General features: G+C 43.1%; 1 long non-coding RNA gene across 1 annotated transcript; it reads left to right on the top strand.

Annotated features, from left to right (window-relative positions):
- The first annotated feature begins 19,020 nt into the window (after nucleotides 1-19,020).
- Nucleotides 19,021-21,618, top strand: LOC137850841 (uncharacterized). The gene is made up of 2 exons (XR_011092835.1): nucleotides 19,021-19,081; nucleotides 19,619-21,618. It is a non-coding gene; the product is annotated as an uncharacterized lncRNA (long non-coding RNA).
- Nucleotides 21,619-22,074: the final 456 nt, after the last annotated feature.

The raw sequence follows: 22,074 nt of genomic DNA, 5'->3' as shown, positions 1-22,074 counted from the left end.
TTCAACAGGCATGGCTGAGGTTGTGTTCACACAGCTAAATTCCCGTATCCCTTCCTCACCCATCGGAGCAGCCAGCTGTATCTGGCATGCCTGGTGGCCTGCATTAGCTCCTAAAGTGTTCCTAAACAATGATGTAATTTGGCCTGGGCCAAAGCTGGGCTGGAAACCGTGCTAATACTTTCATGGCAGGGCTGATAGCTTGCCAGTCCTCAGGCTTATCCCCGTACCCTGTGTAGTTTATTTGGACAGGTGTAGCCAGAGGTTCCCATGCCCATGTAATACTGGAACAGTCAATAAAGGACAAAACAGCCCTATTTCTGTGAGTTGTCACCTGTATGTAGCTCGTGCCTATTTAGACTCAACCTACATGTTCAGAGGAGCCATAAGTAGAGATCACTCCCTGTAGTAACCGGCACTTGTTCTCTAACAGAGCTGCAAGACAAGAAAAAGGTTGAAATTTATATTAAAAACATTCAGAAAAAAATAGCAGTACTTCTGTTGGCAGTTTTCCCGGCACACCATATGTCGACCTTTTCTGGTCAATGTAAAAACCACAGTCAACAGTTACGGGATTAGTGTTTCACCTCAGATGTATCACCCCATGCTTTGCCTTCTCGCTGATGCCACCCTGCCATCCTTTCCAAGTGACTTCAGGCACTCTTCATGTGACATTTTGCTCCAGGCTGTTTCCAATGTGTTTTCGCAGAGAAGCGAACACAGGCTCACAAAGCATAGCTTGCATGTTCCCCCAAGCCAGGATTTTATTCATTCCTATGTATGCCTGGGCCTGGACCCTGTTCCTCCCGTGTTAATTGTCCAGCTTTGCAGTGTTCTTTGCACTACTTCTTTGTTGATTTCCAAGTTTTTTCACGGGTTGATTTTCAGAGGAATAACCCCTTCCCCTTTCATACGTGTGTATGTTTTCACTCTTATATCCCCACACATTGCACTTCTTCACCCTCCTGGCCCATGAGGACAACCTGAAGCCCGCTCATAGTTCTTGCTCCATACACTGAAGATGGAGGCTCTATATTTTTAACATTCTCCCATAACATTAATTCTGTATATCCAATGTGAATTATTGGCAGATTAACAGCAATCTGGAAAAGCAGATGGTGCTTTCCAGACCTCCCTCCTCCTTCCCTGTCATGGTTGAAAGGAAGCTAACATTAATACAGCCCCAGCCTTCAGTTAGAGCACAGGCCTACTCAGTGTGTCAGGCTGCCAGATCTTTACATACAGCTTTACTCATATATCCTTTATCTTCTGGATGTAGAGAGAAACCTCCCGTAGAGAAACCTTCAGTATATATCAGTATTTCTATACTATACCAATAATTCTAGCTATAGTTACAGATGCAAATATAAACCCACTGTACTGCATCCATGTATAATCACATAAATATATGTCAATGACTCTACATCTGTGGTCCTAAATGTATGAATATGTGAAATGGATGTGGATACAGAATGTGTATGTGTGTATGTGCGTGCGTGATACATCAAAGGTATTTATCTGTACTTCCTAAATCCATTGGGCATCAATATTGACATGCTTCTCTGTGGAAACTCTCAAATTTAGGTCTGATTGAAAATTGTTAGCATGGCTTGGAATGGCAAACATCTGCCAACTACTAATTAATCACAGACATCTCCCCTGTCTAGAAACAGACCCTCGTATCACTTTCTATACACAATTGCACAGTGTCCTGCCTTTATGCTTGCATCATATTTGGCACCTTTTCTGCTTTTTTCTGCTGGGACAACTTTTCTCAAAGATTTCACGTCAAGAAAATTCATTGTGCTAGTTGTATGTGTGCCTTTTCCTGTGCTGGCACTGTCACCTGGCACCATTTGTGCTCCTAACAAGGGATAAGAACTAGTTTGGATGTGCATCAATACACCTCAAGCTCTTCCCTCAGGATTCTTCCACGAACATACTCATTTTTTAACAAATCCTTCGTTCCATAGGAGGTGAAGGTAGTATGAAATTCACTGAAAACAGCAGAAACTGGTAGCAAGTAATATATGCACATGCATACACATACTGACACAGAGGTTTCGATCTGAGACATACTACCTCTTTTTTGGCAGATGCTTTCCCTTTTTCTTGCGTAGTTTATTTCTGACCATCTTTCAGTCTACAGTTAATCAAGTCAGACACCAGAGGCAGCAAAATTGTTTCTTATCTATTCTTTATCCAATCATGTGCTACTGGACTGCACTGTTCCTTATGGTGTTACCTGCAAGAAGGCTTTTAATGAATTACTTTTCAACACAGAGAAGATCTCACAGAACTGGGGGTTCATTAAGCCCTTGGTGCCCCCTTAAATTCTTCCCTCACTGCTTACAATAATGATGGTATCAGCTTCTTGAAAGAAGAGCATTTAGTCACCTGCTCACAGCTACCCTGCATCAAATGGCCAGAGGTGGGGGTTCTGATGTGGCTTCCCTGGTTTCCAAAGTCCCTTTCTGGGAGAGGTCCTGCAGTGATGTATAACTGGAGAAATTTCTTCTCAGCTCCGTTTCTGAGTGATTTCACCAAAACTGGGTGTTGAACTTGCATCAGTGTATATACAGAGTGTTTGGTGGCAAGCACTGCAAGGAGAGAATAGCAACTGGGGCGTGATGCTATCTTGTGAGGTTTTGTTGTGTTTTACTTTGGTTTCTCTGTTTGTTTCCTTTTTGACATTTCAGATGTTGTTGAAGTAACAAACGTACTTCAGGCAGATCTTGAAAAATAACTCTGTTTTCCCCCATCCATGTCCAACTACTATCTCATTAAAGATCAAGCAGATTAAATGTAAAGTTTACCAAGAGAATTCAGAGCCCCATGGTGGAAAGCAAAATATATTTATTACTACTGGCTTCAAGTCTCTTTTCAGACTGTTTCATGCTCATTGTATAAACATCCCCCTGCATTTACTCAGCTATATACTTATACTCCAAAAGGAGTAGCATATGGTGTGAAAACCAGATGCCCCTGCCCACATAAAAGCTCTATACATTTGTTTGAATGTAATCAGGAAACAGTCACGATCTTCTTCCCACTCTCAGAGGAGTCAGCTGAACGCAGCCGAGCCCCTGTTTAGCTCCCAGAGACTTCTGGTGTTGCCTAAGCTCCTGGGGGGTTGGTGGGGAACAAGACATGAGAATGTTTCATCAATGCTCCTCTGAACTTTCCATGCCTTGTGCATTAATTCTCTCTACTGACTAGTCTTCCTCTTCCCCTCAAAAGATAGCTGTATTCCTCCACAGAAGCTTTCTACTTCATTCCTCTCCAGCATCTGGCTGTACCTCCATCCTTGCATCTGCAGGGCAGCTAACATCATCAGGGCTCCCCTTCCCAAGTTTCAACCTGTATTCAGTTTTGGCCTCTGCTTCCAGAAGCCAAGTTTGCATCCTATCAGAAAATGCCTTCACTTGTTCACCCTTTAAAAAAAAAAAAAAAAAAAAAAGTGCTCCAAACGAGAACACATCACAAAGCCTGTAATAAATCACAACTTTCACTTGCTTCTGTTGCATCTTTGATTTTGATCGTTCTTTGTTGGGAGGTCAGTCATTCATTTGTTGGAGACTCCCTTCAGCTACCTTGGTCCTGGCACATGCATTGTAACAGGATGTAGTGCTCTGAGCACCAACACAAGGCTCTTCCTTGTGGCATAAAATCTTCAACCAGCTTTGCACGAGGTGTTTTTTTTTCATGTGTGAAGCAAGGGTCTAGCTCCATGCTCTTCTAGTTACCTGCCATGCGGGGGCAGAACAGCTCCACCTAGGAAGATGAAATGAGTTACTTCTCCTAGAGAGAGCCAGTGGCTCTGCAGCTCCTCTCTCCACAGGAGCAGATATTCCACTGAGGAAACCTGCAGGATAAACTACAAGTCCCTTGGGTTCAGGAGAGTCTCATCAGGTTCATGTTGTCTTCCTACACATTTGCAATACCTGATTTGGCCGCTCTTACTGTAGACCCAAAACATAGTTAAGCCTCCAGTCATGAGAAATTTCATACCTTCTGTTGCACCTGAATCATCAAACAAGCGAAATTCAGCTCTGAATATTTAGCGAAGATCAGAATAAGCCAACAGTACACGTGGCTACTGTGTGCTGGAAGCATCGTTGTATAGGCTTGGTCAGCTGTGAAGCCAATGGAAATTCCATACACAGAGGAACAGCGTGGCATGTAGAAGGGGTCTCCAGTATATGGACCTCTGCATCTCCCAGTTCAGCTGTGAGAAGTATAGATGCATGGTTTTCTAGTAGGATCTATATTATTTTAATATATATATTTTATTTTTTTTTCAAGAATTCTGGGCATGGACAGTAAGTCTTTAAAGGCACTGGGGTATTTTTAGTGATGCTATTCTGAAAGTCTTCCCTGCAGAAATTGCAAATACTATTTTAAAAAGTCTCTACAGCTCTAAGTTGTATGAGTCACTAAAAAGTGGTTTATGTCTTCTTTTTTAGATTTAAAAAGAGTTTCTTCTTTCAGTGTATTTTACTTTGTTGTCCCAGAAAAACTGACAGGGTTGTTCTTTCAGTCAAGCTGTAAGGTGTTGTTAAAGGCTTTTAGCTTGTTTTTCGTAGGTATATCAGATGATGTAGGTAATGAATGGACAGCACCATGACTGATACTTGCCTTTAAAGTACAATTTAATACTGAGCTTGGACTGTTGTTTCTGTCCTGTTGGCAAAGCCACATTCATTTCATGCCAGAAGACTTTTTTTTTGTTGTTGCATGCAACATGTCACGAAAGGCCAGAATACAAGCAAAGAATCTTTATATTTGTCATCTTTTATAAAAAATGAACTTACAAGCAAAAAGGCTCACTCAAAGGCAGCGCTGAAGAACCCTGCCACCTCCACAACTTTCATAGAATCATAGAATTGTAGAATAGCCTAAGTTGGAAGGGATCCACAAGGATCATTGAGACCAATTCCTGGCTCCTTTTTGGGTGGGCACACGGGACCTCCTCTCCAAAAGCTGCTTGAACTATACATGTAGGCTCAGTGCCATGACCACTGTGCTGGGGAGCCTGTCCCAGTGCCCGACCCCCCTCTGGGTGCAGACCCTTTCCCTAACCCCCAGCCTGACCCTCCCCTCTCCCATCTCCATGCCATTCCCTCGGGTCCTGTCGCTGTCCCCAGAGAGCAGAGCTCAGCGCCTGCCCCTCCGCTCCCCTTGTGAGGGAGCTGCAGGCCGCCATGAGGCCTCCCCTCGGCCTGCTCTGCTCAGGGCTGAGCAAACCAAGGGACCTCAGCCACTCCTCACGTCTTCCCCTCCAGACCCTTCACCATCTTTGTAGCCCTCCTTTGGACACTCACTAATGGTTTTATGCCCTTCTTATATTGGAGCACCCCAAACTGCACATAGTACTGGAGGTGAACCCTGAACTGAGTAGCAGTGTATTTCTGCTAACACCTGAATTTCAGTCCTCTGTATCTTGTTCTGGAAGAACCTCCCACTGAAATTGGTGGAAACTGTTGAAAATTATTTTTTTCCAAAACCTTAAGAAATAATACAGAACCTTTACAAAAATCAAAGCTAAATTCAATTCCTTAAATCCCTGATGGAAGAAATCTTATTACCTTCAACATCATTATATGCAGGACAAAGCCTGTAAGGCTTTGCTGAGTGATTGAAAAAGGCAAATTAATGGCAGCACTTGAAATTACCTGTAATTATCACTGACACTGGGTCAGCATCATTGCAATGACAGTCTCACAGAGTGGTGACTCTCGGTGGTTCAAAATTTATACAAAACTGCAAAACAAAACGTGACCTCCACATTCAGCATTAAGGTATCCGGAGCAATTAAGCATCTGAATTCAAAATCTGCTATGTAGCTGCTTTCATTTTTTGAAAAGCAGTTAAATTCTGAAGGAAAGGATCCCAAGCGTTTTTCTGGTCAAAATCACCTCTCCTTTCCCATTCATATTTACTCAGGCCTCTCCCTTCACAGTCACCGTTACACAAAGCCTCTGCAGCAGCTATAACAACTGCTTATATGGAAAAGTAATAATAGGAAAGCATTTAATGAATTTTAAGCTGACTTAATGTAATTTAGCAGCTGGAAACAAGGAGAAGAGCCAGCACTGTGTGACCTGCCAGCTCTCTATGGATTGTCAGTGGTCAATGGAGCACAGATTTCAGAACTGCTCTCCGGGGTATGTTGGCAATGTTTCTTTTCTCCAGCTACATTCCTGATTTCAATTAAAACACAGTCTGAAGTACTCTTTCTGATAAAGCTAATACCTTCCAATAAATGCTCTTGGCTTTCTTTCTCCCCAGATGCTGTTCTTCCTCACAGTTCTTTGCTCAGTGAGTGAAGCACATACCGCCTGAGAACCAGAGATGTTCTCTTTAGAGAGACTAGAACCAAAGTTTTGTCTCAAGAACACAGAGAAGAAAAGCAACTCCTTTGATTAAAAAGCAATAATTGCACCATCCCTGGGTGACTTCTCCAAATCTTCCTTTTGTTCCTTCATTGTTCCTATTTCACTATTGGGTTTTCTGACTGCACTTTAAAAACCACCACCACCAACAACAAACCACACAACACTTTCTGGAACTATAAAGGAATTTCCAACATAAAGTCACTCATCAGACTTTATGGTTGAAGCTTTTAGTTTGCAGGGAACAAGAATACCTTGAAGTTCTTTCCTCTCTATTTTCCACTGAGTATGCGAACCTGATTGTTAACATATTGACCCAACGCCTTTGAGGCATTATAAAGCCTTTTATGATGGCCTACAATTAGTATTATATGGTTTCTTTTGAAGGAGGGTTGCAACAGGTGTCTTAACTTTCTGCTCCTTCCTTCCGTCCCCTCCAGTTCAATGAAAAATATGCAGTTTAATACCATTTATAAGGATCACCCCTGTTTCCAGTTCAGATGAGTTTGTGCTATGGCATGGGAGGAAATGACAATTATACTAAGCTGGGCAAGGACTGCATTTGCTTTCATTTTTGCAAAACTTCATTTTGATACAAATTAATTTTTGCTGTTCTTTTGGCTGTTTTGACCTTAAAATAAATAAATAACAACAACAAAGAATGGAATCCCACTGTCACACTCCTGTGATGAGCTCTGAACCACAAGACTGCTTAGAGCTTTGCAGAAACCATCCCCAAAAAAGATGGTGGCCTCCAGAAAATTTCCTTCACTTGCTAAATATGGGTTCTGTAGACCACTTCAGATTCATTTGGCTGGGTTCCAGTATAATTCTTTGTAGCTCTTTGACATTTTCATTTTGTCTGTTGTTTGGGTTGATGACCAACCATTGATGACCTTGCTGTGCACAGCAAGGAGCTGGACTTCTAGGGACCTGACTGCTGATGACTCCATCTCCAAGGGTATTCAGGCAATTACTGATTGTAATAGCTGAACATTTAAGTTAGGGTAAGGATACCTGTACCTCCTGGCCTTTACAGATCTGTGCACTGTATGAATCACAAGTGCAGGCAGCTGTTGTGGTCACAGCTCTGCAGTTAGGCTATTCACAGCCATATGCTGGAGGTGGCTTAGGGCTTCTTAGCACTGTAAACCAAACTCAGTGATGATACGCCCTAAAGTGAGATGCTGAGGTAGGACTCATGTTGTAGGAGAAGAGTAGGGGGAGAAAGGAGCTACCTCAGAGAGAGAGGGGAGAGCCTGGTGAATGTAATTTGTCACATTAAAGGGGATGAGAGTGAAGACGCCAGATGAAACTTCTGTCTTCATCCCATTGTTGGTGTTACCATTTTCACTGACCAGGCTCTCTGCAGCTCTGGCATATTCAGAACAGGTCTCTGGTGGACATTTATTAGTCTGCTGCCCAAGGCAGGTGCATTTGTTGTGCTTAGGATTGGCCCTGCTCTGTGTGAAGGGGCACATACAAGCAAGCAGAGGTGCCCCAGTCCTCAAAAAATATGTGAAGGCCATGGAACCGTGACCTCCCACTTCTAGTAGTTATTCTAGTAGTTCCCCTTATTGCACTTTCCTGGGTAATTTCACAAGCTGTAATGTCCCAGGCTGCAGATAAAGAACATTAAGTTGGGACCATTGCTGAATATCCCTCCCCAGCTATACATTCCTGTTGTTTCTCTTGTGGTGTCTCTGGCACCCCCCTGCAGATGGGAAGACTAAACAAGTAATAACATAAACACTTTATTTGCCAGTAAAGCAGGTAACACAAGAGATATGCCAAGGGCTGAGATTGTGAGGTACCTCTGGGGTGAAACAAGGCAGGACTGTCTCAGCAGGCTCAGGTCAGCACAAATATTTGGTTTAGGAACTTCTGTTCAGGTAGCTGTTTGGGGGATCTGGGCCTAGCTTTCTTTTGGAGATTTTGGGCACAATGTGGATTAATTCTGGTAGAGAATTTCTTGTTTCTGCTTCAGACCATTGTCATTATAGAACAAATGCATTTGTAGTTACAGTAACAGACACAAAGAAGGATAAAGAGCAATGCTATAACACTTCTCTGGGGAAGAAAAAATTAACATTTCCATGCCCTTTGCCCTTTTCAAATTGACCCTGCCCCTCTTACATTTCCGTTAGAGATAATTCCAGTTTTCAAAATAAATAAAATTAAAAAATCAGGCATGTTAACAATTCTTTGATCAGTATAATTAGTACCTGGAAAACAGCTTGATGCATACAAAAATCCTTGTGATTCTGATACATGCATATGCACATACTAGTTCTCAGAGACTATGAAAACTCTACACCTAAATTTTGAGAACACTTGATATCAAAGTCTGTAAACATGTACATACACTGTCTGCACTATTACCAGAGTTTTCAAATATTCAGTTAATAAATGGGTGCTTTTCTTAATTATATACTGAATTGTGAGCATTGCATTTTAAAAGCAGTTCTTGTTAATGTGAAATATGAAAAAAAAAAAAGAATGTTTGACTAAATCTGAGGGTTCCTGAGGAATGGTGTCTGTAATTGTCAGTGCTAGAAGAGCCTAAAAGCGTCACTCAGAGCCCAGAGACGAGGTGTGAAACGCATTAGTAAGTGCTGGGGGATTCATAGTTACTCGCAGACCACAATGTGAGTGGGCAGGCTTGTGAGCCTTTCTGAAGGGCGGCATGATGCTTTGATGTGCCCAGTAATTACATTATGAGTTCTAATTGATGTAAGCAGCAAAGAGATGGTGCCTCATGGCATGGAAAAAAAAGACTGGCAGATACCTCTAGTCGTTTGCTGTGCTTCGGTAAAAGATTGTCCAAGTGAACATTTCTCCATTCAATCACATTTTCCGCTGGAAATTCCTCTTTCCTTCACATATCTTTCAACATACAAGAGTCTCCGTGGGCTCATTTGAATAGTTTGCCACACAGGTACCTCAGATGAAACCTCAGGCTGTAGCCTCAAAAGGGGCGGAAATACTGTTGTAAAGATCTCGTCTCTCTGAGAGTCACGCTGGCACTGTCTGCTGCTTTCCTGCTTTTGCATACACTTGCCAAAAAGCAGCTCTACTCCTTAAATACTGAAAAAAAAAAAAAAAAAGAAAAAAGAAAACAACACAACAAATAAATAAAAATCACTCTCAGTGTCTGAAATGCCTCAAAACTAAGTGTCGCGGTTGTGCTGCACTTTCAGAAGATCAAAGGTAGTTTCATTAAATCCTGCATGTAAGAAGGCTGGAGCAACGTTTAAGCACTGAGGTGTGTCATGAGTCTAATTGCTCTCTCCATCTCGGTATAACAGCACCGGCTCTGTGTGAGTAATTGGGGCCAAAGCTGGTGTCTAAAATCCCCTTTCAGACCCCAATTTAGCAGCATCACATAGGTGAGGAATCAGTGACAGCGTGGGAAACATGACTCACGTTGGTAGTGATCGTAGAGATTAGACTAGCGAATAAACCACCTCCTAGCTCGAGTGCTGGGTGGTGGCAGTGGGATCTATATGACATTTGCCAGCTCAGTAAATCGCCTTTTGGGGCCCCTGGTTCCCCATCTGGGACAGCACTGTTCATCATGGCAAAAGCAAGGAAGAAGAGAAGCCACACAGAAGCCACACACCACCAGAACCACGTCCTTGGTTATTCTTCCTCATGATGAAGATGAAGAAAAACTGAGGTGAAGAGAGATGCTTTTAGGCAACACAGGGAGGGATGGGAGCTTGAGACAGACAGATGGGAGTCAGCCGTGTGGGTGACAGTGAATTCAGTCACCAGGTTTGCTTTAATGTTGCTCCTTGAAGAGCTGTGTTTTAACAGGCATTTTACATGGGGATACTGGTTGCAACGCGACATAAAATCTGAACTGTGCCGTGCTTACTGTTGAAACTTTTCAGAAGTGAATTAAAATCTTAAGTATCATTTTATTGATGATTGGATCTGAGAAATGCCATTTGTAAATATGATGGCCTGGGGTGTGGTGGTTGAGCTATGTGGGAGGGATTTCTTCCTCACCACCTGAACCCAGTGCAGAGCCAGCAGGACCAGTAGATGTGGCTGCTGGTGTGAGCAGGCCATGATACCAGATACAAGCCAGGAGTCACACACATCCCAGGCTGTAGTTCAGCCAGTTTGTCACCAGAGGCTCCTTCTGGCCACGGTGGGTTGTCCCTGGCCTAACAGGAGCTAGCAAAGGCGCTGCTGGCACGGCACTGCAGAGACCGGGGAGCGTGGCCCGACAAATATCCCCGTGTGGTTGCACGTCATGTGAAGACACCCACAGCAGCTTTAGGTTGTGATCCCATCCACCCAGTTTTTGTACAGCTCAGAGATGTCTTGTAAAAGCAGCCACCCAAGGCCTGTGACGTGGTGTGAAAGAGACACACCTCTGCTGTGTTTTGGAAAGCAGTGAAAGGGCTCGGACGCGCCGAGGAGAAATGTTTGTGGTGAAGGTAGAAACGAGAAGGGGAGGATGGGCTCAAGGAGACCTGTCTCTTCGTGAACCCTGCAGGCCTTCCAGAGGGCATGCTGATGGCCTGCAGCCTTTCAAAGCTTTAAAAGCAATGCCCGGCATGTGGCTCTCAGGCACGGGCTAGGGAGAATTCAGCGTGCAGTGTCTGCTTTTGTGCTTCAGAGACTACAGCGCTGTTAATTCCTTTGAATATTCTCTAGGGGGCATTAATTGCTATTCATCGATAACTACTATGTTATTCTGTTAGAAGATTAACACAGAAACTTCGGTGTCTTCATCCGGTTTTGTACTCTCCAGTCTCACAGAAAGGATTGTGGAATGTAATCAGTATAAGTAAGGGATTTTTTTTTAATTCATTTTTAACTTCAGTACAACAGTGGTATAATTATTGTGCATAATTCTGCAATGAATTTTCAACTAAAAGTAGTATAATTGCAGTCTATTCACTCTTCTTGATCACCTACAGGTTTATCTCCCATTTATTTGAACAGATTCGGAATTAACTTTTCCCTCTTCCTCATAATGGTAACTGACCATAACTAGATCCCAGTGTTTTGCTTACTTGTAGAAATGATGCTAAATCATTTTGAGTGGTTTAATGGGTATTCATCTTTTTCAAGTTTGACAAATTGCAAATTATGAGTACAGGGAGTCTGTTACTCCTCTTTTCCTGCCCCCTCAGCCCTAACACTCACCCCTCTTTTGTTATTTTACACTTTTAAAAATACGGTTGTTACTGTAATGCCAGTTAGGGTACGGATTCAAGTGGGTAAAATACAAATGTAGGAGGAAAGCTCAGCCCTGACAAGCTAAAACAGCAGTTAAGAGGATGATAGGAAAAGGTTATGTAGGAAAAGAGAGAAGAGTGAAACCAGAGCTGTAATATGGAACACTGCTTTACACACACTGCATGACATGAAGTCTTTCTGGTAGGTCTTCTAAAACATACGTAAAGTATGTATTATATCCTGATTGGAGTGCTGTCACCACTGATCACAGGCTGTTAAGGGACAATCAGCAGAGGGTCTGTGCTCTCCATAAAGGTGCTCCTTGACACTGCAGAGCTCTAGTAGAAAACAAAGGATGGGTCTGCCAGTGCTCAAGATCTAAGGGCAGAGTGACACAGAAGATGCTGTGGTGGGGTCTGTTACAGACCTCCTGACCAAGAAGATGTAGAGGGTGAGGCTTTCTACAGACAATTACAGATGTCTCCAGCTTGCAAATGTTTGTCTTCATGGGAGAATTCAGCTATTGAGATAGTTATTTTGGGGCCTGCACTGTGTAAGCAATCCAAGAAGTTCCTGAACTATGTTGGTGACAATGTTATAATGCAAATGGTAAAGGGGCTGTACTTAACCAGCTGCTCACAAAGCATACATACCATCACGGCCTACTGTGAAGGAGCAATAAGCTAGGGACTACTACCACTGGATGTACTATGGATGTGATCCATAGTACTTGATGAGATTCGTTTGATGGCACTGAAAATGATACTTGATGTGTCTGTGAGACTTCTATCATCAGTGAAAAGTCGGGGTGATCCGTGGATGTTCATGAAGACTGGAAAAAGGCTAGAGGCTAAAAGGCCTACCTTGCATAAGGGCAAAAAGGAAGATCCTAATATGCCATTTAACGTCACCTCAGTTGCTGAAAAAGAACATCTTGTAATTCATAGCAAAGATAAGAAGGCAGTGGCCTGTATGAGGAGGCAGATGGCACCGTTAGCAAATTTGCAGACAGTGTTAAATGGGGGGGAGTGATTGACACAGAGAATAGCACAGCTTTAGTCCAGAGGAATCTGCAGGAAGTTGAAGATTGGACCAACAGAAATTTTATGAGATTAAACACGAAGAAATGCAAGGTTCTGCACTTGGGGCAGAATAACCCCAGCATTGGTACAAAGTGGTAACTGACTGAGGAGGAGCATAACCTGGAGAGGACCTCAGGGTTTTGGTGGACTGTCTGAACAACATTTGGTTGAGCCAAAAGCCACTGTTAAATTAAACCACCCAGTGGGCTAGAAGGATCATAGCCAGCAGCTCAATCAAAGTTGGTGTTCTTATACACCTTTACTCGGCAAGGGTGAGGCCCTACGTAGAGTAATGCATCCCATACTGACCTTCCTTCCTGTCCCCAGTTCAAAGGAGGCTGTAAAGAAACTGGAGGAGTCCAGGAGAGAGCTGAGGGGTTTATCTGGTGAAGAGGGGGCTATAGGGTGATCCTAGCAACAGCCTACAGCGACTGGAAGAGGAATAACAAAGACAATGGAGACAAACTCTTCAGTGTAGTAGCTGACAATGTGACAAAGCAACAGCCCAGAACTGCAGTTGGAAGGTTTGGGTTGGACAGTTGGAAAAAAAAAACATGAAGGAGTGTAGTGCAGCCCTGGAACATGTGCAACAGAGGCTGTGCAGTCTCCATCCCAGGAAATTTTCAAGAGTTGGCTAGCCAAACCCACACCTTAACTGTATCAAGCAGAAGGATGGACTATATGATCTCCATGGGTCCCTCTTGAGCAACATTTTATGATTTTGTGATAAAGTGATAAATGTTGTCTTTAAATAATAGCAGATGTCTGTATGATTACACAGATGCAAAAACAATATGATCAAGGTGAGTCAGGCTTCTGGGTCAGGGCAAGAGCAAAAATCTCTAGGTAATGTTGTATTTTTCCTTTATGCCTGTCCTGACTAAAGAGTGGTCATGCTTTTCTGCCTCCGGTAAATGTTTCATGAAACACTGTTCTTCCTGTTCCCAATAGCCACTGAGCAGAGAACTCTTTTTGTTTTCCATTCTGGTTTCCATTATTAGTCTCTGTGTCTCATCTGTCTGCAGGTTCCTCTCGTACTTCATTGGGAGTCTGAAGTAACTTCTGCTGAACTTTTATTTGTTATGCACTTGTAATAAAATCATTTGGTGCTTGACTCCTGAACCTTTCTCTTGATTTTCACTCCTGGGTGTCTCTACTGGGTTCTGTTAGGTTTTGTTGTTGCTGGTGTTAAAAAGCTTTATCTCAGATCATACAACTGCAATGAGCAGAGCTTGTATGAAAGTTTAATTTGTGGTCTTCTCCTTTACTCTGCTTCAGTTTGCTCTGTATTGGGGGTTATAGTTACCATCCTTTCCACAAAAATAAATAAATAAATAAATAAATAAATAAATAATAATATAAAAAATCCAGATGCAGGACGCAGGCTAGAGTAATGAAAGAAGTCAGTAGTAATGCTGTAGTACACTCCTCTTCCCACAGAAAAACATTAGGTGCCTACAACACCTGCAGAGGCTCAGGGGGTTTTCATGTGGTGACAGAGGCTGAAGAGTAACTAATGGACATGGCAGCCTTCTTTGAGAATCCCTGGATGTTTAAGCAGAAACCATCTCGCTGCAGCCAATATTGCTCCTCTGAGCCCTCAGTGAAGCGCAGAGTGTAGTAAAGACACTAGAAGTGTGTATTTTTTGGAGGGCTGTGGGAGAGGAGGAGCATGGAGAGAGGTGAGGAGTAACTCTATCAAACTCACTGAGACTTTATGAATATTCTCTCCACATTTCAACCAAAACCTGAGACAACTCAATGCTATTGCAAGCACCTGCTCTGCTGAAACTAGGCTGTGGCCTCCTTACTCTCCAGACAGTGCCTTTTGCAAGGGAGTGTGTGTGGGACTTTCTCAGGCTTTCCTGTTGCGTCTGTTCTGTCTTGTATTAATAGTCACTGAACCACAGAAAGACTGACGAGGCTTCCTTCATATTCTTGTTGTGAATCAGGCAGAGCAGGGACATGCATCTGGTTCTCTCACATGCCACATTAATTTTTCTCACAAGTGTATCACTGGCTATCTGGGGTTCCTTTCTTTCTATTTTTTGAACAGAATTTGCATCTCTTGTTGATACTGCCTTATTTTACCCCAAAGTTTGTTTTTGACTGACTAGCATTGTCTGACAATAGCAAAAATCTTGAGAAGATCATTGTCCATCAACCTTTGAAGAAAACAAAGAAACAGCAATGTAGGGCATCTCCTCCAAGAGATTCAAAGATTTGTGCATTTCAGATGTTAATCCCATAGTAACTTCTTGAGACGCAGTGATTGCTTATATGTACCTCAGAGTTTACTGGATTTTGCCTTTCTCTAGGTCTTTATACATAGTCACACAACTAGGAATCCTACCAGCTTCATTGTGCTTGTTATTAGCACACAAAAATAGAAAAAGAAAAATAGAGCACCCCCCAGACAGCTGATGAACAACAGGATTCAATAGGATGAAGCAAGGAAAGAAATGTAGAGGGTGTGGGGGTGTGGGAGAGAAGAGGAAGACACTGATGCATTAATGAAGTGGACATAGCATTGGAAAAGAAGTTTTTGCCTGTTGTCTGTCTTTCCAACCTCTCTGCAGTGTATCTTCGTTAATAAACAATTTTTGATTAAATTCAGCTTCCAAAAGCTGTGTACATTTTTCTGGGACTGACTTAGAGCTGTGCTAGTATTATGGATCTTATTACCTAGATTTTACTGTTTTATTTGGTGGTTTCCATTCCTTTGTGTCATTGCTACACTATCTTCCTTGTTTTTTTCTTTTGTTGTGTGCTGTTTCACATTTGAATGGCTACTCCTCTATGAGGTGCCAGCTGATTCTGTCATTTCTTTTTTATGTTATTCTCCCATTTCACCTCCTCTTGACTAGGTGTTGGCTGGATTATTGCTCTCATGAACATGTTTCTGTTAATGACTTCAGAATTTACCACCACCTTCAGCTTTTTCAGCTGCACATTTTGGTTTGATACTGCTGCCCCATAGTCTAATACTATCCCTAAACAATATGACCCTGTAATCATTTCCAACATTCAGCTACAGTACAAAAATTGCTGTCGTTGAAACCCAAAGCAACTGTGTTGTATTCAGAAGAAAAATTGCTGGCCACTGAGTTTCTTGTAATTTCTGATGTCCTTGAAGTAGTCTAAGAGGTAGAAGCTCCCCTTGCTGTGTGAGATGGAGCCCAAGTATGACAGTGAGTTCTTACCTACTCAAGCAGTCTCTCGCTGCCTCCAGAAGAAAGCAGCAGGGCAGATTTTTAATTGTGTTTGGCTGCTCCTTTGAGGTTGCAGGTGCGCTGTCAATGGGTTTTACACAGTGCAGATTGGAAATCTCTGGCTTAGAAGAGCTGCAGTACTGTAAACTTTGAACTGAGGTAGCATAAGGAGCTATTCTTGGTTCGCTCAATACCTTTATCAACAATTTGGAAGGAAATGTGTAATCATCACATAGATGCAGTTGATATAAATTGTACAGGCTGCAAATCACAATGTGATCAAGTAGCTTTATGCCAATGTGTAAGACCTTCAGGCACAGAGCTCACTCTGGTTTGCTCAAAAGAAAGGGATGGTTCAAAGCCTTCTCCTACCACTTCTTTAAGTGTAAATGGTAAAATACATAGCTTGGCATTTCCCCACTGATCTGTTCTGTTCCACTGGAGACAACTTGCTTCCGCATAATGCTGCTTGGTGAAGGGAAAGTTTGGGTTCCTTTCGTGAGGTCTGATAGGTTGTAGATAAGAGAAGCCCACTCACCCTCTGCAGGTGCCAGTGGGCACTGGTGTGCCACCAATACAGGTAGGGTGTGGACCCTTCCTCACCCTCTGTACTTAGGGAAGGCTAATATTGCTCATGATTTATCAACACACAGACACACAGATTCTCATGGAATCAGTGCTGCAACACTGCACAGGTGAGCAGAAAAGCAGGATGCTGTTCACATTCTTTTCTCTCCTCTACATATTCATGCACGTAGCCAAGTGGCTTTTTAGTTCATTTTTTTCCTGGCAATTAATAATGCCCTCTACTTCTAGTAACAGCTCACGTATGGCAAATATGATTATGGCTCATTCTAGGCAAGTAAATTAATATTAAATGCTAATGTGTGGATGGAAAAATGTGGAAGCAAAGAAGTTTTGATCCAGTAGTATAGATATAGACCACAGAGCAATTATTTATCATGTGGATCAAGCACTTCAGAGCATTTTCTCAGATTAAATCTTTCAGAAGGTTCACTGCTATTTGCTGTCAAGTTTTGTTTGCACAAGCAGAAATAGCTGGTGGCACAGTGGTTTTATCCTACCAGGGAAATAGTTGGGTGAGGTCTGTATAGAATCCTTGCATTTTCTCACATACGCTTACACCTGAGGCTTTCTGTAGTTTGGCATGCAATTTCAGCTAAATATGAGATTTTTAAAGGAGCCTGTGTCTTCTCTGGCAAACACAGACAACAATGTGTTGCTCTGAAGGAGGATTAAAATCTGAACAAGTGGAATGTAAAGCCTTGTGAAGACAGAGGAGATAAATGTAATGAAGACAGAGGACCTTCCTCTTCCCCTTCTTCTTCCCCTTTCCTCCTTGTAATCAGGCAGGCATTATTTAATACGATGGGGAAAACATTTCTGCTTCTGTATTACTACTCCCGTCCATTTGCCTGTTTTCTCTGATTGAAATGTATAATCTGACATTTGGAGTTACATTATAGGGAAAAAGATTTGATACCTCTTCACCTCAGGTTGACTGTGTCTTTGTCAGGATCTGCCTTCAGAGCTAAAAAGAAGTAATGTGCATCTACTCTGGGCACAAGTTTGGGTTTTGTTTAAAGTTAGTTTAAAAAGACAGGTTACCTCTAGCTTTTCCAAATGGCAGGATGCCCAGCAAATCTTTACTCTCTGATGTTTGGCCTCTCTTTTGTTTTACTGTTTTTCACTTCTTAGGCTCTGATATAATCTCAGGTTCCACTAAGACATTAATGACATTCTTGTCAAGAAAAATCAAACAATGAAGCCCGATCCAACCTTAAAGAAGCCAATGGATTGGAGTGAGTTTTATATGTATGTCTTTCCTGAATTATCACCACACACCTGACTGTATATTTTAAGATAAAATATCACATCATTAAAATGAGAATTTTCAGACATGCTTCAGAAGCACTCTGGTGTATATACATGAAGCTGGCATTGACTCTCTAGCTCCTTTTCAAGATGATTTGTGCAATATCAAAATATTAACATGTTTGCATGAATAATGCTGACAATCATTACAAGCCCACCTTTTGCTGAACTGTGCAGTCACTTCCGTGAATCAAATGTAAAATTTGGGCTGAGTCAGTAGATTTTGCCAAACATTGTGTTAGTCGTAACTGCGTCCCATTTAATAATATTCAGAAACTGTAAAACTAATGAAACACACACACACAACATTCATCACGACCGCTCACAAAGTCCACTATTATTGCATAGGCTGAGCAACCAGCTCCCATTTCGACTACCTGGGGTTGCACCAAACTGTTCTCCTTAGCAGAAGGTATGGCAGGCAGGACACTGAGGAAGTATAAAGAAAGAAATGAGCCCTGAGGGAGCAGCAGACCAAAATGTTTCCTTTCCATAACATTTTCTGTGGCTCCCTCACTCTTGTTTCTCTGCATACACACACGTACACACATGCCTGTCTGCATTGCTCTCCGTGTCCAGTGGTTTGCTGCCGAGCTTACTCCGAGACAAGCATCTGGCATTTGCTGTGCTCTGCAGATGGGTCGTGAGTGACACGCACACCGTGCAGCTGCCTGTATCTGGCACTCAGGTGATTAGTTGTTTGCTAATCAACCGGCAGCTCCATTAGGAGAGTTGGAGGTTAGGAGAGGGTGATTAAATATACAGAAAGAGAGGCTGTTATGTATTTGTGGGTGAAATGCTGGATGATAATTACAGGAGATGTAAGGATTGTTATTGTAACCAGGGCCGTAACAAGAATTAAATCTATCTATTCAATCTGCTTGTCACTGAATATACAATGGCAGTTTCCGAAAGCAGAACAAAAATAAAACACTGCTCTGCTTTGCAGCAAGAATAAAGAGACATCTCCATGTATGCATTAAAAAGCTGTGGTCACCTGCAAAAATGATCAGATTTCCAACTAAATCAAACATGCAGTTTCTCACAACCGCTTGCAAAGGACGTCAGGAGTTATGTGTGAAAAGAAAAGGAGTGAAATCTGATCGCTGTGTGCTGCTCGGTTCAATTAGTTTAGCTAGCTGACCAAAATTGCAGGTGTTAATTCTGCAGGTGCCAGTTGGGTCTAATCAATCTGCAGGTTTTATCTGCAGCTCAGCTGGCCAAGCGACAGGCTTAATACCTAGCAAAGTGGGCTGGTCACCTGCTACGCTGTGATTTGTTGCTGTGTTTTATGAAACTAGTAATAAGATATAACTCAATATAATTTCTCACTTATTGTGTAATTTATTGGAGCATTTAACCTATATGGAATGAGGAAAAAATCATTGAATGATTTTAAAATGCCATCATTTTATCATTAAAATGCACAGGGCGACATCCTAAGGTTGCTATTTTTGACCTCTGTAATAATGAAATAACGTTATTAATCTTGAATAAAACGCTCCTGTGTGGAGGGCTGAAGCACATACATGTAGCATAGGAGGGTGGGCTGAGGGAACTGGGTATATTTGGGCCAGAGGAGAAGAGGATTGAGGGAAATCTAATTGCTGTCCTCAACTGTCTAGAGGAGGGTGGTAATGAAGGCAAAGCCAAGCTCCTCTCAAAATTGCTCAGCAAAAGGACAAGAGGCAGTGGTCACAAGATGCAGCAGGGAGGCTCTTGATGGGTAGTAGGAAGGAAATTTTTTACCAGGAGTATAATCAAATGCTGAAGAAGTTTTCTTCAAAATGTAGTTTCTCAGTCTACAGAGATATTGAAAACTTGATCTGTCGTGAAGCTAGCCCTGCCTAGAGCTGAAGTGGAGCCCTCCGGAGACCCTTCCCACCTGGAATCTTCCTGATGCTCTTTGCTCCTGTTTGAAGTTGGACCTTGCTGCCTGCCGTGCTCTCTGCTCCATTCTTTCAGCAGAAGGTGGAGCTGAAGTCCTCATCTTCGGATCCTGAGAGAAATTGGGGAGGACAGCGGAAAAGAGTTGCTTTGAAAAAGGAGCTTTTGAAAAGTGAGCGTGGCTTTGTTAATTTACTGTTTCTAATTGAAAGCTTACAGGGAATATGGTTTTGCTTTCTAGTGGTTAGCCAGCTGACTCATGCATCATCACTTGCAAGGACCACACAGGACAAACTCTGCACTGAGTTATGCCGGGACACCTCATAGGCTTCATCATATCTGCCTGTGCAATAGGGCCTATGAGCAAATAACTGGCTCACAAAAACACTACTTGGTTTAAGTTAACTAATTCCAGAGATTTTGCTAAGTAAACAGTTCTTCTCCCTTGAGTGCCTGTAAAAGCAAGAAGGCCTCTCGAAGCCAAAGAGAGCCTGTGGAATAGTTAATAAAACAACAAATGGTTAGAAATGGAGTTTAATGAGAAGAAAGGACAAATGGTGCTGGGCAGGCACAGGGTTAGCATCCTGCCTGCTGCCCCTCCACCTCCTTACTGAGTCCTGCCTTCAGTCCTTTGAGGCAGGGGAGCACTGGGACCCAGGTGAGGTTTTGTTGGCCTCCAAGTAGGCAAGCCTTGAGGGATAGAGGGGTAGTTGTGGATGTGTGTCTTCGGGAGCTCTGTGAGAGCTCTGTGGTGGTGTCAGCCCTGGCAAGATGGGAGAGTGGAGGGTGGTCATATTAGATGTGGTCTGAGACACATAATGCCATTTTGCCTACTCCATCAAGATCATTTTCATCATAGACATCAGCGCCAGGTAAACTTTTGATGCTGGCTCCCCCAGCATATCCACTGTCTGCTGTGTTTTCTGTGCTTCTGCAGATGTGTGCGTACAAAGCGATGGTGTGTTGGTCACTTTAACCGGCCCTGCCTTCTGCAAGAGCACATAAATTGCAGGCGTTTCTGGACTCCCACACAGCTTTTCTAGACCTGAAGCCGCTGGTGTCTGGGGGTGACATTGTGCACAGAAAGTTTCCTGCAAGCTTGCCTCTCGCAGCAGTGCTCATGTAATAAGCCACCTCCCAGTTCTTCTCAGGCACTTTCAAAATGAGTATGTTGGGTATAGACAGGGGAATTGCAGGACTTTAAAAAGAGATAAAAGGGACTGCATGGTTGTGTATTCATTTTGTAGGCCTCGGTCAGACCTTGTTTTTCAGCTTCCTATACTGTTCTCATTAAGGGGAAGATAAACCATCTCCTATGATTGCAGTCTGTGATTCCCAGCCCAAATTGCTCTGTCCTGGGAAATGTGCTTGGGCTGCTGTCAGAAACTGCTGTGTTTCACTGACTTGAAATGCTTGCCTCTAAACAAAAAGGAATAAGATAGTCCTGGGAGGTGTCCTTGTCCTCTGGAAGAAACTGGGGGATTGTGTGCCTTTGGCCTGGAACTGGTTTTGTTCCTTGGGCCTAGGCCTGTGTGATCACAGTATGTAGTGCAGGGAGGTTTCATGGGTTATCTTTGCAAACCCACCCTGAATCATCGAAAAAGCCAACTCCCTGTGAGATTGCTGTATAAAACACCTGCTGTATAAGACTCTCTTATTTATCCTCCTTTTAAAAAAGGAGCATTTCATCCCTTGGTGGCAAAGAGTTGATGGAGTGAGTTCCCCCTGCCCCAACACTGATATGCCTGCATGTGATCAGCTAGACCTGCTTTCAGGTGCTCTTAGATAGCAGTCAGTAAGGCAGGACCCCTTTGTAGGGCCTCATGAGGAGGTTATGGGGTGACAGTGGTGCTTGTTCCCTCCTGGAGGGATCTGGAGATCAATGTCATGCCAGAGGGTACGGAGCTCTGTGTTGTGAGAAGGCTTGTGTGATGCTTGAAGGCCTTCTGTGTGCATAGAGAGGTTCCTCTGCTTTGGGGCACCCTGAGTCAGATAGTCTTATGAGTGACCTAGCAAGGCACTGTAGACACGGCCAACGCCTTTTCTTTCTTCTTGTGTATCGGGGTTAGGTGCACGGCTCTGGAAACCTCTTCCCCAGGTAACCCTTCGGCCCATTTACCGTGCTTTTGTAACTTGCGAAGGGTTAAAGAGATTTATCTGGGCAGGGAGGCCAGGTAGGTTTAGGAGGGGTGCTGGAGGGGCTCCATCCCTCCCTTCCACCCGCTGCTATGTAGCCATGCAGATTTACACAGCGCCCGGGAGCTCCCAGCACAGCAGGTTAAGCTGGGAGCTCACAAAACACCCCGGCTCCTCCTGGAGGCACGCCGTGTGGAGCAAAGGGCCCAACACAAAGAACCGCTTTCCGTGCCCACACCTTCATTTAATGAGCAGTAGCTTCCCCCTGCG

The sequence above is a fragment of the Anas acuta genome, chromosome 2, assembly GCF_963932015.1.
Source record: "Anas acuta chromosome 2, bAnaAcu1.1, whole genome shotgun sequence".
Taxonomy (NCBI): Eukaryota; Metazoa; Chordata; class Aves; order Anseriformes; family Anatidae; genus Anas; species Anas acuta.
This window is presented reverse-complemented; position numbering and strand designations above follow the sequence as displayed.